General features: G+C 35.4%; 1 pseudogene; it reads left to right on the top strand.

Moving 5' to 3' along the window:
* Window positions 1-3,910: 3,910 nt before the first annotated feature.
* On the top strand, window positions 3,911-7,634 carry LOC101563766 (annotated as a pseudogene).
* Window positions 7,635-13,568: the final 5,934 nt, after the last annotated feature.

Below are 13,568 nucleotides of genomic sequence, written 5' to 3'. Positions count from 1 at the left end.
GAACATTTCATAGTAAGTACTCTGCTCCCTTAGACTGACTTCTCCTCTATGGAAACAGAAATAGTATTTAATCTGTGATGACAGAAAACCTCCTAGTGGCAGTAAAGTAGTCATTATATCAACTAATCTTAATCATGTGATCCTGGACATTTAGCCATGATGCAAATCACTTATCATTCATTTTGTTCAATTGCAGAGGCAGATTGCAGTTGTGATTGTTCTAGTTTCTTTTTAAATCAGGTGAAATAGTATTTAGACCCACTGCTCCCCTGCAGACACTTCTGAAGGAGACAGCTGTGTTTGAAAACCTCTTACTTCCCAAGCCTCCTTTCTTTCAAATCCTTAGTTCTGATAGATATTATTTCACCATTTCCATGGAAAAACTTTTTGAGATGAATAGTGTGAAGCTGTTGCAGCCTGCAGTGCCCCTCATTGCCGAGTGTCACTCTGTGTGTATTCCTCGTTCACTGGAGATTTCAGTGCCTGCATCTATTTTTCATCTTAATTGGTTTTTCCTTCATTCTCTCTTTACAAAGACAAGGCATCTAAAGACCCAGCCTCCAAATGTTTCAATTAACACTAGAACTTCTCAAATCTATTTACTACGAGATACATCTATTCAATTTTATCCAATATTTATGAGATACTTTCATCAAGTATTTTTTTCTCTGTATATACACTATTTTTTTTGTACCAGGGATTAAACTCAGGACTTTGTGTTTGCCAGGAAGGTGCTTATGCTGCTGAGCTATCTCCTCATCCTTATTTCTATTATTTTTCATTCTCTGTACACAGATGTCTAATAAATTCTACTAGATAAATTTAACAGCACTGGAGTAATTACAGCTGTGGTTATCATCTCCAAAGCACCCTAAATTTATTAGATGGCACTTTTAGACTTCTTTGAAATTTCACTTTCAACAGCTGGAAAGCAAGCAAGTCATTCCAGCTCCCAGTCTTTCTTGTTGCAATGCTTCTACTCTTAAAGGCCTAATTTAAGTAACTATCACCATCTCTGTTATTGGTCTTTCAGATAATCAAAAGAGGCCAGATAAGTATTTTCTGGATTTTCTTTTGCTGTCACTAAATTTAGTCTTTCCTGTATCAGTTTAAAATGAATTTGTTATCTCTAATCTTGTATGTGATTAATTTTTACATTTTTTAATGTTTTAAGTTTTTAATATTTACTGTGTGTTTATACGAAAGCATCAAAATTTTCAACCTCTACTGGTTTTGGCATACAAACTTATAAAAAACAGCATCAGAAATATTTTTTCATTTGATTACTACTTTACATATTCTCTTTAGATACCTCAGGTGTATAAATTATTTTTGTATTTTTATACCAGGTCTAGATTTAAGCATTTTCTAATTTTTCGTATGATAGTGCTGTAAAAGTTTTCCTTTGAGATTTATTTCTAGTAACAGAATTATGTTCTTCTACCTTATTTACATTAAAGTTATCTAGGAAGTAGTCTTAATTATTCTTTTTCCTTTCTTTAATTAGAGTCCTCAACCTATAACTACTTGGATTTACCATTTCCAACTCCATCGATTTTCACATCAAGTTTTCTAAGTTTCTGTTTTGCTATGTGACATAAATCCCCCTCTGTTTATTTTCATAAAATACTTGTCTCAAAATGCAATCCCACCTCCTTTTTTTTTTTCTTTTGAAAATAGTCTCTTTTTGCCATTCATGTCAGTACTCTTTCTTGGCTTCTCTTCTACCTTTCTAACTTTCCTGTTGGTGTATCTATTTTAATAGAACACTCATGAGAGAGAGAGAGAGAGAGAGAGAGAGAGAGAGAGAGAGAGAGACAGACAGACAGACAGACAGACAGACACAGAGAGACAAAGACAGAGACAGAGAGACACAGAGACAGAGACAGAGAAGTTTCATATTTTTTGGATACTGGAGCTCCTCTAAATACCCTCCTCACTCCTACCACGTTTTCCCAAATCTAGTGAAACATTCCTTTCTCTTCATACTCTGACTTCATTCACGAGGCTAAAAGTCTATTTTGGGTACCTCCAAGCATGCTAATTCCTTTACCTAATTATTCATGCTTTTAGTTGATTTCTACTTCTCAAATGTGATGTAAAAGTCTTTTGGAAAACTTAATCTCAGTAAATTCCATACCCATATGCTAAGAAAAATCTCTCTATTTTTTTCTATCCTATTATTTAAAACCCTATATTTATCTTTAAATTTTGTTTCCTTTATTTTTTTTCCATTAGACCCAAATCTTCTAGAATGTGAGGAAGAAATGTACTCTACCAGCATTAAGACATAGTTCTGTACATATTCTACAGTGTGGGCTTACTGAATATATTAAACTAAATGAATCAATGAAATATAACATAAATGTACATTCTAGAAAATTTAATATTGAAATCCAAATTAATTCCAGGCAGAAAAAAATTATTGAACAGACATTTGTAAGCACTTTGAAAATAAAGTAGTTAATGACCAGAAGGCATCATGGAATTATACAGAGCAAATTGTGCCCCTATTAACGGGGCTTCTTCCTGCAGATGAGAATGCCATCAGTGGCAGCCCCTGTTTTTCTGTTTAGAACTGGCTTTGCCTTAAGAGTATCTAATAACTGAAATGTTAAACATTTCTTACATCATTGTGTGTAATATGGAAAAAAGAGTTCAAATGTGAGCAACACAAAGTGATGATGTTTCCAATAAGTCTGAGGTGTTGCAGAGTTAACATTCGGTTTTCCTTCATTCAACAGTTGTTAAAAATATCTTCTGTAAGTATATAGAAAAACTATTTTGTAGTAGAAGACATAGAACAGAATTCTTGCAGAACATTGAAAGTCTGGGTGATAATTTCCTACAGGGAGATCCTTGTCAGAAGAGGTATTTCTATCCTGAGTGGGAGGTTGGCTACATAATTTCCAGTCTTTTCCAAATTTAAGGTGTCATGATTCTGCAAAGTATTATCATCTCAGGATGTGCCGTAGATGTCTGCCTAAGCCTACACTGTTTTACATGGAACAAATTACAGAGCAAGTCACTGAAAAAGAATGACAATTATATGCATCAACTTTGGAGCTTTTCAAAGAATGTGAGATAAAAAAGGACAAAAATAAAAAGAAATCTCTCCCTATGTCATGTAGTAAGAGATCTTCAGGAAAGCTTTAAGAGACAGACTCTCCCAATTTCTTGTATTTTTAAATTACAAAGTTTAAATTATTCAACTATTACCTGGATTCAGACTATATACTTGAAAGTGTATTCTATTGTATGGAAATTCTAGCTGTAAAATAAGTGTTTTCTTTAGATGCCTTTTAATCCCTGGAGTGTTTTGTAGTGATTGTTGCTGCCCCCTTCAGAACTGATTTCTTGGTGTGTACCATCACCTCCAGTGCCACCAGCTAAGTGGAGCATTTATATGGTCAAATTCATAACCTCTATGTTTTCAAAATCCTTTTAAATGATAATGAGCCTGCCTTGGTGTAGATAGAGTTTAATGTTATTTTCTATCTGCAGTGAAGACAGAGGGTTCTTTCCCTGTCGGCTATGATTTCGAAAGGACATCAGAGGCCAAGGAACATTGTTGGCTTGGATAAGTTCCATAGATGAATTGGCCTAATGGAGGAGACCGGCTAAATCTTGGTAGGCAGGCTATGAGTGAAATACTGTTTCAAATGGTGTTTGAGTAATTGTATCCAAATAAGAAGCTTTCAAGATTGACTTGTGTGACCTTTTAAGTAGCAAATTATCACGCATTCCAACAGAGCTAATGTTTTACCAAGTGGACTCATTTGTGAGACTTTAGATCAGAGTTGAAAGATAGAAATCCTGAAGTAAGTGAGAAGCAGTTGCTAAATCTTCTCTATTTTTTTATTTAACAATAGTCTTGCATCGGGACCCTCATGCTGTACTTGCTACCGTGATGAACGTTCAGGCTCTTACTGCCTTATGCTTACTCTATTATAATGGTCTTATAACAGGTCTGTAGCTTTCCTCCTTCTGTATTTGCAGTCTTTCCTGTGTGGAACTTAAGTTATCTTTTGCAAATACTATTTTGATCACAAATAACTAGCTTCTCTAAAAACCTTCAGCAAGCCATTATTGTTTACAATAAACTACCAATTTTTCAGTCTGTGTTCAAGTACCTGACCATGACCACAACTGTAAAAGCTACTATTGAATAAATTATTCTTAAAATGGTGTTTGAGTTCTGCTTTGAGTATTAAACTACAGTATATGTGTCCCCAGGAAGATCAGCTTGTTCTTAACTCCATTTGCAACGTTGTCTGGCAAATCTAGGCAATTTGTATTACATTTGGACTCTTTAAGCAATTAGTATTACAAATTAATCTGTACTCTTGTGACATATCCTCTAGTATTGTACTTGAAATTTATATTCTCATTTCTTGTCATACTCTTGTGAGATTTCTGGAGAGAAGAGAATCCCTTAACACCTTCAGTTATATCTAATAAGTATCTACAACGATCTTGGCTAAATAGCTCTATAAATTTCAAATAACTACAAGTAAAAGTCATATAAAATATCACCCTCCCCACCCTTTCTTTAAACTGCAATTTATAATTTGGTTCTTATTTGAGTAGACAGAGGGCCAGGGCATTAACTCAATATCATTAGGTTATTTAGGAGGTTACCTCCCTAATTGTGCTAGACTGTGCTCCTCTACTGTAGGAAGCCAAGCTCATATCACATTAGCAATCATTAATCATGGATCTCACCATTGCCCTCAGGCACTGATCATTTTTTCTGCCTCTTTATTCATCTGCCAATTATTTCTGGTCTCTTTTTAAACTGACTGGTTTGCAAACAAAGATATCTAACTTTTTGTGTCCTTTATACATTTGTTAGTCTTGCTGATCTATTTCAACCTTAATTCACTGAGTGCTTCACGTAATAGACATTCCACATTCATTGATTGCTTTAAAAGTCCTATTGTATGTGTATTTTATTGTTGCATTACTCATGAAATCTGTAAGTCTTGTGTACTATAATCAGAAACTAATCACCATTTGTTGATTACAAACAATGGATTTTGAAAGCTTATAAAGGTCATTAGTGTTCTGATGCTGCTTTATCATTGAAGTTACTTTAAAAGTACATAGCTTGATTCTGGTGACATATTCTAGAACAAATGAGTGGTTGAATTAGATGGCTGGATTATTTGATCCTAAATACACTCAAATTAGCTGGGAATGTTTGGTGAAATGGCTTAACACTGTAAGTTTCACCTTAATCTTTGTGGAGGAGGACATGAGAGTGATTATGTGGGCATGTTCCAGAGCTTGTTTATGTACATGTCTCTCAATGTATTCATATATAAAGTTGGAGTTGAGAATCCGTTGCTTAGTGATATTTAAATTCAATTCTATTCAAAATATTCTTATTTTAGAATTAAAACTTCATTTGTCACTATGAATTTCCTTTTACTCTAATCTGTCTGTAAATTCTTTTAAAAGCCTTTGATTATCACTTAAATTAAGATAACTGTCAAAGCTAAAATAACAATGAATTTTAAGTCACTGTCCTCAAACCAGTAAAAACTACTGGATCAAATTAATTTCTTTGGAAACTTATTAGACTAGAAAAAGCCACCTTTTTCAAAGTAAGCATCTTTTGCTACTGAGAAGCTCATTCAGGATTTGGATTTGGCAAGTATTATTGTTCTTTAACACCAGGGACTTAGTCTCCTTTTTGGACTTTGAAACAATTAGCAGAAAAGTATTTCAATTGGAGAAGCAATCCTAGCTGTCCAGTACATTACGAAGTCTTATATAAGTGTTTGACCCATTTATATTCTTAAGAAATGTGTTGGAAGAAACGAAAAGCCAAAATTTAAGTTCACTAAACTATTATGTAACTAGTGAAAAAAATCCTAAAATTAAATGGGATGTAATGACAGAATGTGTGTTCTTGTGTGTATAAAGCAATTTATCAGGAAGAAAAGAGACCCATTTTCCAAAGAACATAGAATAAAGTTATGAGTAAGGTAGGTTAAAGAAATATAGTCTTGGAAATTAAGATAGCTAGAGGGTACTTAAGAGAATAAGAAGGAAAAAAAGAACCAAAGGAAAAGTAGCATTTGGGTGTTATTAAAACCTGCTTCCATTTTATAAATAAATCACTTATTAAGTAGGTACAACCTACTTTAAGTATAAGGTCATAGAAGTCACATATTAAAATTGTCCATTTTTACAATATTGTGTTCTCCATTTGTTACTGCTGTAGTAGAATATAAATAATTAATAAGAACTTTCAACAAACACTTACAGCAGGCAGAACAGGGAGGATGCTGTCTTCCAGATTCTATGCCAGACCTGTTTTAGAGAAAACCCATATATCTGAATACCCAAACAAAAGTTCAGGAAAGAATGCAAAATCTGTGCCATGCCATTCAGTGTGTTGCTGGTTTCCTGGGGTCCGCATGCAATTCAGAAAGACTGAAGTGTGCCAAACTCACAGTACATTGAAGAATGTCTCTTAGACTTGCCTATTGACCAAGAGAATGGCTAACCCATTCAGGTTTCAGATGCAGTGCTGTCTCTTAAACATGACATGCCAAAATCAGATGTCAACAAAGAATACTATATGCAGAATATGGAGAGAAGCTTTCTAACTCTAACAGAACATGGCCAGTTGACATGCTGAGGAAAGCCATGTCTACCAGTGATATGTTTCTTAAACTGTCCCAGACCACATTCTTACTAGCCTATATTGGCTCCTTCTGGGTGAAAGAAGAATGTCAGAGAGGAGAGAAATGTCCATAGAGGCACAAGAAGCCTACAGATCCAGCTGACCCCTCTGCTGATCAGATATTAAAGATTAATATTATGGAATCGGTGACCCCATAGTAGGAACACTTTACTTTTGTATTTTAGGGAAGTGTCTACAGGGTGTTCAGGGTCTCACTACTAGATCAGAGTTGTAGTGATTCTCCTGTTTACAGCCTCCCAAGAGCTGGGATTAAAGGAGCGTGCCACCATGTCCGGTCTTACATATACACTTTTAAAGCTGGTTTCCTCGATGCCTCATCTAGACCTGCCTGAGGATAAGACTATCACCACACTATATATTGGTGGTTTGGGTGATACTGTTACCAATACAGACCTCAGAAATCATTTCTACCACTTTGGAGAGATCGAGACCATCACTGTTTTACAGAGGCAGCGATGTCCTTTCATTGATTTTGCCACAAGGTAGGCTATGGAGTGGCTGCCGCGAACTCCTTTAATAACTTTATTGCCAATGGCCAGTGACTGAAACTGAAATGGGGAAGATCCCAGGAAACCAAGAGAAACAAAAAGAGAAGACTGGAACTGCAGACTCTGAATCAAGCTAGAGCCTGCTGCAGGACTACCAGGAGCTATCTCCTCCTGCTACAGCATAAGCAAAAGCCTCTGCCAATGACCTCAACATCCCTCAAAGAGGCCTCCAGCAGTGGTAAACATTGCTCTGCCATGGCCCCTTGGTTTGCCCTGCACCAACCCCTGAGTTTGGGCCACAGCTGTTCCATCCAATGGGACCTTCCCCTCCTTTGATGACGGATCCATAACCACTTCACTGCCCTTCCCAGGATGCTCAGCTGATGGGAGTTCTTGCCTGGAAAACACAGCAGCTCTTAGCACCTTAGCACCATTTTGGAGCTCTGTGGAAGGAAGAGTACCTTAAAAATCTGAGTATATGAATATTGGAATAAATACAATTTTCCTTCTTTGTACAAAAAAATGAAACAACTTTCATATTCTAACCTTCAATTCATCCATCAAGTGGTCTAAGAAAATTATTTCTCTAAGTTTCAGTTTTCTCATCTTTAAAATGAGTACAATAAAATCATTGCTGAAAGTATATCATATATCCAGTTGTATCTAGATAATATATGTGTTAAAAGATTAACTGATTTTATATAGAGGTTATGATTATGTCTAGCATATTGGATCAACAGAGGGATAATGGTGCTAAACAGAAGCAACCTTTTAAAGTCGAACTACAGACTTAAAAAAGAAAACAGGAGGACAGTTTAAGGTTGACATGCTTTGAAAAGAGAAACCTCATAGTCATTGGTATGTAGTCAGGATTTTAATGTTATGCGAAATAAGCCCCATCATACAAAGTGTCCTAGGTAAAAAGTCACTTTGATCTTTCAGGCTAAGAGAACTACACCACCACTCCAGGTTTTTTTCCATTCATTTGTGCCAGATAAGCAGTAAGCTATTACTCTCTTTGGGGCTGTCTTCAGAGACTATTTCTGGTTACCACTTGTGGAAATGCTTTATGAGATGTCAGCTTGTGTAAAAAAAGATAGCATGGCTTGTCATGAGCAGATAGGCCATATTCTGCTGCAGACGGATAGCTTTGTCTTTTATCATTGTCACAGGCTTATTTAACAAGCCGTGACTCTGTGGTTCATCACAAAGAAAACTGTCATCCCCAGACACATGGCCTGAACATCCTTTCATCTTCCAAACCAGTAGGTTCTGCCGTGTGACATCAAGCAGACGAGCAACTTCAGGCGGACTGCGCAGGCTGCAACCAAGTAACAAGGGAGGCTTGCGCTGGCATGGAACCAGGGCTGGCACCTTGGATTAGATTACATGGATGGGGAAAAACATTTGTAAGCTTGTAAGCTGCTTATGCTGGTAATATGTCATGAATATCACCTGAAAAGAAATGGTTCACATAGTGGAGCTGAGGTGATAATTGTTTATCATGAAACTAGTCTGAGTAATAGATAAATAAATTAAGATGGATTAACTCTACTATCCTTTCATCTTCACAAACTCCTCTTATTACTAGGTATTAATAACATAATTTTCTGAAGCTTGTTTATGGTTTTAATTACTAATAGTCCTTCAAGACTGTGGACAAGTGCTTGATTCATTGGCTTTATGTGTGTGTATAGGAAATTGGCTTTTTAAATCACTATATCAATTAGGGAAAAAATATCCAGAGATATTTAATGCTTCTCAGGGACCTGTATGGTTGGGAATAGATGGATTTACTTAAATTATAATTTTTCCATCCCAGCCTGTGGGACATATATTGGCTGTGGAAATCCAGCCCAACCTGCTGAGTTCAGCACATTGCCTGACCCTGAGACACAGTATTTTGCTGGAGCTGTGTCTTGGCAGACCAAATTAAACTACTTTGGGAACATTAAAATATAAATATTTTATAGGGGGCCACATGGGATTGAATTTAAAGTAAAACACTTGAAAGTCTCAATTGTTTGGTTGTCTTACTAATGATTCCCATATTTTACTTCGCTTTAGTCTACATTTTGCACTGTCATCTGCTATGGGTTTCAATTTCATTTCTTATTTCTGCTGTTTTCTTGCTAAGTATAAGGATGTTTAAAAAAGTTAGAATATTAACAGAAAAGTTTTAAATCTAAAAGTGAAGGAATCCTTTAGTTAATAGATGTCTCTTACAAAAGTACAAATTACTAAGCTGAAAGAGAACAGTTCAAAAATGAGAACATTCTGAATCAGTACAGAGCAGAGGGTAAGCTCAGGGCCATCGTGAAGACTGGACACTATGCCTCAGTGTCAGTTGAGGTGCTGAGCGAGGGCATGTGGTGGGGGGGCACTGAGCTCCACTCCAGGACTCTAGTCAATGAGTGGCATGCCTGCAAGAGTGGGTCTGAAAGAACAAATTTTGTTCACTCTCATGCCCAGGGCTGGTCCTTTCTATCCCAGAACCAGAATATCAGGTTCTGATCTCAAGTGAGTTGAAGTTGGACACTGAAAAACAAAATATCTGCAAATAGTCAGTCCTGGTGGCTCATGTGAGAAATCTCAGCACTCTCAGAAGTGGAAGCAGGAAGATAGAAAGTTTGAGCTTATTTGGGGAAATTGAGCAACTTAGCAAGAATGTGTCAGAATAAAACTGGTCTGAGAATGTAGGTTACTGTGGAGGCCCTGGTTCAATTCTAATTATAGAAAAAAGTCTGCTTATGTAAAAGTATTATCCCAAAATGTGTGTAAGTCTTTGGAAAAACTGGTACCCCAAATTTGACATAAAGTCAACCATATACATTGTATCAATCCTTTAAATATACAATTAAACTTTTTAAATTTATTTGCTACGGAGTCTCACTATGCAGCTTGGACTTATAGTGAGTTTAGGAAACCCCTGTCTCCACCCTCTCTAGTGCTGAGATTACTGGCAGGTGCCACCATTCCCAGACTTGGTGGCCTACTCAGCACACCCTAGGGTGGGGCCATCATGGCCTGTGGTGCCAGGGATCAAACCTTGGTCCCAACGCTTGCTTAAGTAGGCACTTAGTCCACTGAGCTATCTTTCCAGACCTTTAAATTAAACTTTTTAAATATATTAATTTAATTTTATGTTTGATCTGAGCCAAAAGACTGAGAAGTGATTTAATTTAATTTTTAAGTGTTCTTGAGTAATCCATGTAGATGAGACTAGGTTTAACCGTTCGTGCATTCCTCTACTCTGAATTCTCTGAAAATAACTTACCTAATCTCTTACAAATGATTCTTGTAATTAATAACTCTGTTTAAGTAAATAATAATTTATCTTGATAAAAGGAATGTGACTAGCCTTGGTCATGATTGCATTTTAGATGTGTCATTCCTTGTCTTGTCAAATTTGCCTTACCATTCCTGATAACCCAAAGGTTTTATATATCATTGGTAAACGTATTCTCACTAAGCAAAGAAATGTGTCGAGAGGGCTACTTTGTAAGAATTTTTGTTTATTATTTGGAATTGATCAATGATATTTTTGTTGACTTAACCAAAAGATGTGACTCTTATTTGCAGGTGAGATGGTAACAGATGAGGCACTGGGATGTTTTTCCTTCTCCATGTTATTCTCATTTAATATATTCTCTTCCTTTTACTTTTAAATGCTTTTATATTAAGATCAAGTATCCAATGCCTAGAATTTTTAAAATTAGCACCCAGACATAAACTTTTTATTACTTAAATACAATATACTTTCTAAAATGTCAAAAATATTAATCGGAAGAATTAGATTTTCTATGTTATCTTGATGATCTGGTGTCTTTGGTAGAAATGTAGATTAAAAGAGAAAGCTGAGGAGTTTTGTGTTCATATAGGGCCCTATCCTAATACTCATGTGTTGTATAATTCATTGATTGGTCAATTGAAGCCAGTTTATTCAGGTTTAGAAATTATTTGACAGATTTTTCCATGTACACAGCAAAGGAAAATCCTTGAATTTAAAATACACAGAAAATGTTAAATATCAAATTACTCACACTAAAAATCCATATTCTTTGCATACCAAGGTACACCTAACAAAATGTGAGTGAAAATAGGTCACAAAGATCTGTTTGATTCAGAGTATCTGCTAAAATGAAGAACTGTACAGGGCATAAATGAATTTCACATTGGTTTCTTGCCAGGATACCAAGTATGCATGTGATACATGAGATTAAGATGCAAAAGATGGAGCAGATGTTCCCCCAGTGAGAATGGGGAATTACCTAGTTTCTTATGAGGATATCTCCCAGGTTCACAGTCAGTGTAGCTAGATCAGAGCTTCCTGGATTCTTCAATTCAGGCTGAGAGGAGTGCTGTGTTTATTCAACGTTATACCTACTAAGGAAATTCCATCCTCCGGGATATTTATTCCTTCCAATCATCACATCTACACATTTGTTGCTTCTACCCAGAGTCGGGCACGAGTTAGACGCCTCCCAAATTTTCTCTAACACTCTAATCAGACCTCTGGCTATTGACATGGAGCATTCCTGGGGAATCAGAAAGATCTTTTAGATTCATAATGGCAGCAGTCCTTGAAGCCTGAGTTTCATGGATAGAAAGCACAAAACTTGGAATTGCAACTCCGTGCAAGGTCTTTATTTCTCTTTGCTTCACACGGCTCAAGCCAAGACCATAGCTATAAAATGTCACTGTGCTCAGGCTTATCAAGCACTAACTGAAACACTACATTTTTCTGAATTAGATGAAAAATGATTTTATCTTACAAAAGTAAGTATAACATCTTTGGTGGATAGCATCATATTTCATTCTTTGAATTTAAATGATTATAAAGTAAAACAAATAATAATAAAAATGCTACAAAACTATATCTTGGAAAGCTTTTATGAACACCAGCTAGTCCTTGGTGATGGTTTGCAATGACATCATTTATAGGGTAAATATCTCAGTTTATGGACAGATCAGATAAGATCAGCAGTTTAAATTTATCATATTCACTATGATAAGAGTCAAGACAAAAATTTAATCTATTTCGCTTCATATTGCAAACAAGTTAACTAAGAATTTTGTAGATTAATTTCAGTAAAATATTTGCCATTGCACTAAAACTAATTCTGATATGTGATTGTCTTTTAACTTAAAATATCTGACTCGGGTCAGGGAGATGGCTCAGTGGAAAGCGCAAAGGCCTGAGTTCAACCCCCAGTTCTGCCAAAAATAGACAAATAAATAAAAAATCTGACTCATTTATCTAATTGTTTTTATGTATATATTTCTTTATTTTATGGTACATATATATTTAACTCATTAATAATTTTATTGAAAATCAATAATAATTATACAGCAAATTAAAAAGTATAGACAAATATTGAAATGTGAATGATATGAGATGCAGACAGTGAATTTTAGAAAAATATTTCTGAAATGAATATATAACATGAGATTAATAATAGATTGCACTGGGGCTGGAGAGATGACTGAGGAGAATAAGCACTCCCTGGCAAGTGCAAGGTCCTGAGTTCAATCCCTGGTTCCACAAAAAAAAAAAAAAAAAAAAAAAAAAAAAAAAAAAAAAAAAAATAGACTGCACATTGCAAAAAATTATTTACAAACTTCAATGAATATAACCATAATAATTATCTAAAATAAACATGAAGAAGAAAGAGTTTACATATCAGTGATATAATAGTTCACTCTGTGCCAAAATCAAGAAACTTATATTTGTATAATTAGGATTCTCAAAGTAGAAAAGGGTAGACAACAAATATTTAAAGATTTAAAATTGCTGAATTTAGCTAAAATTATAGCACCACATTTCCAAGAAAATTGAAACTTTTGCACAAGAAATATGAATAAAATCATAACAAAATACACAAAAATGAAATTGTCCAAAACTAATTATAAAGAAAAAATCATTAAAACTTAAACATAGAAAAAAGTATTAGCTATGGAAGAATAAAATTAAATAGCATCCTTTTTTTTTTTTTTTTGTATTTTAAGTAAGCATCTACAGGGTGTTCAGGGTCTCACTACTAGATCAGACTCATAGTGATTCACCTGTTTACAAACTCCCAACTGATGGGATTACAGGCTTGTGCCACCACACCCAGTCTTAATCTCTGTCTCATTGTGTCCCAGAGGCACAGCAGGCATGGAAGGCAGGGGGATTGAACCTCCAGCCTCTGTGCCTGCGTGCAGATGCTTTAATCCATTGAGCTATTTGGCTGCCCCTCTAAATAGTGTCTTACTCCACATCAAAAAAAAAAAAAAAAAAAAAGTGGGTAAGAAGCTAGACTTTTTTATTCAAGGACTGAAAAAAAAATCTGTCCTCAATGAATTTTATACTTAGCAAA

The sequence above is a fragment of the Octodon degus genome, unplaced genomic scaffold (assembly GCF_000260255.1).
Source record: "Octodon degus isolate 3935 unplaced genomic scaffold, OctDeg1.0 scaffold00032, whole genome shotgun sequence".
NCBI classification, from domain to species: Eukaryota; Metazoa; Chordata; class Mammalia; order Rodentia; family Octodontidae; genus Octodon; species Octodon degus.
Note: the sequence above shows the minus strand (reverse complement) of the source record. Positions and strands in the feature narration are given on the sequence as shown.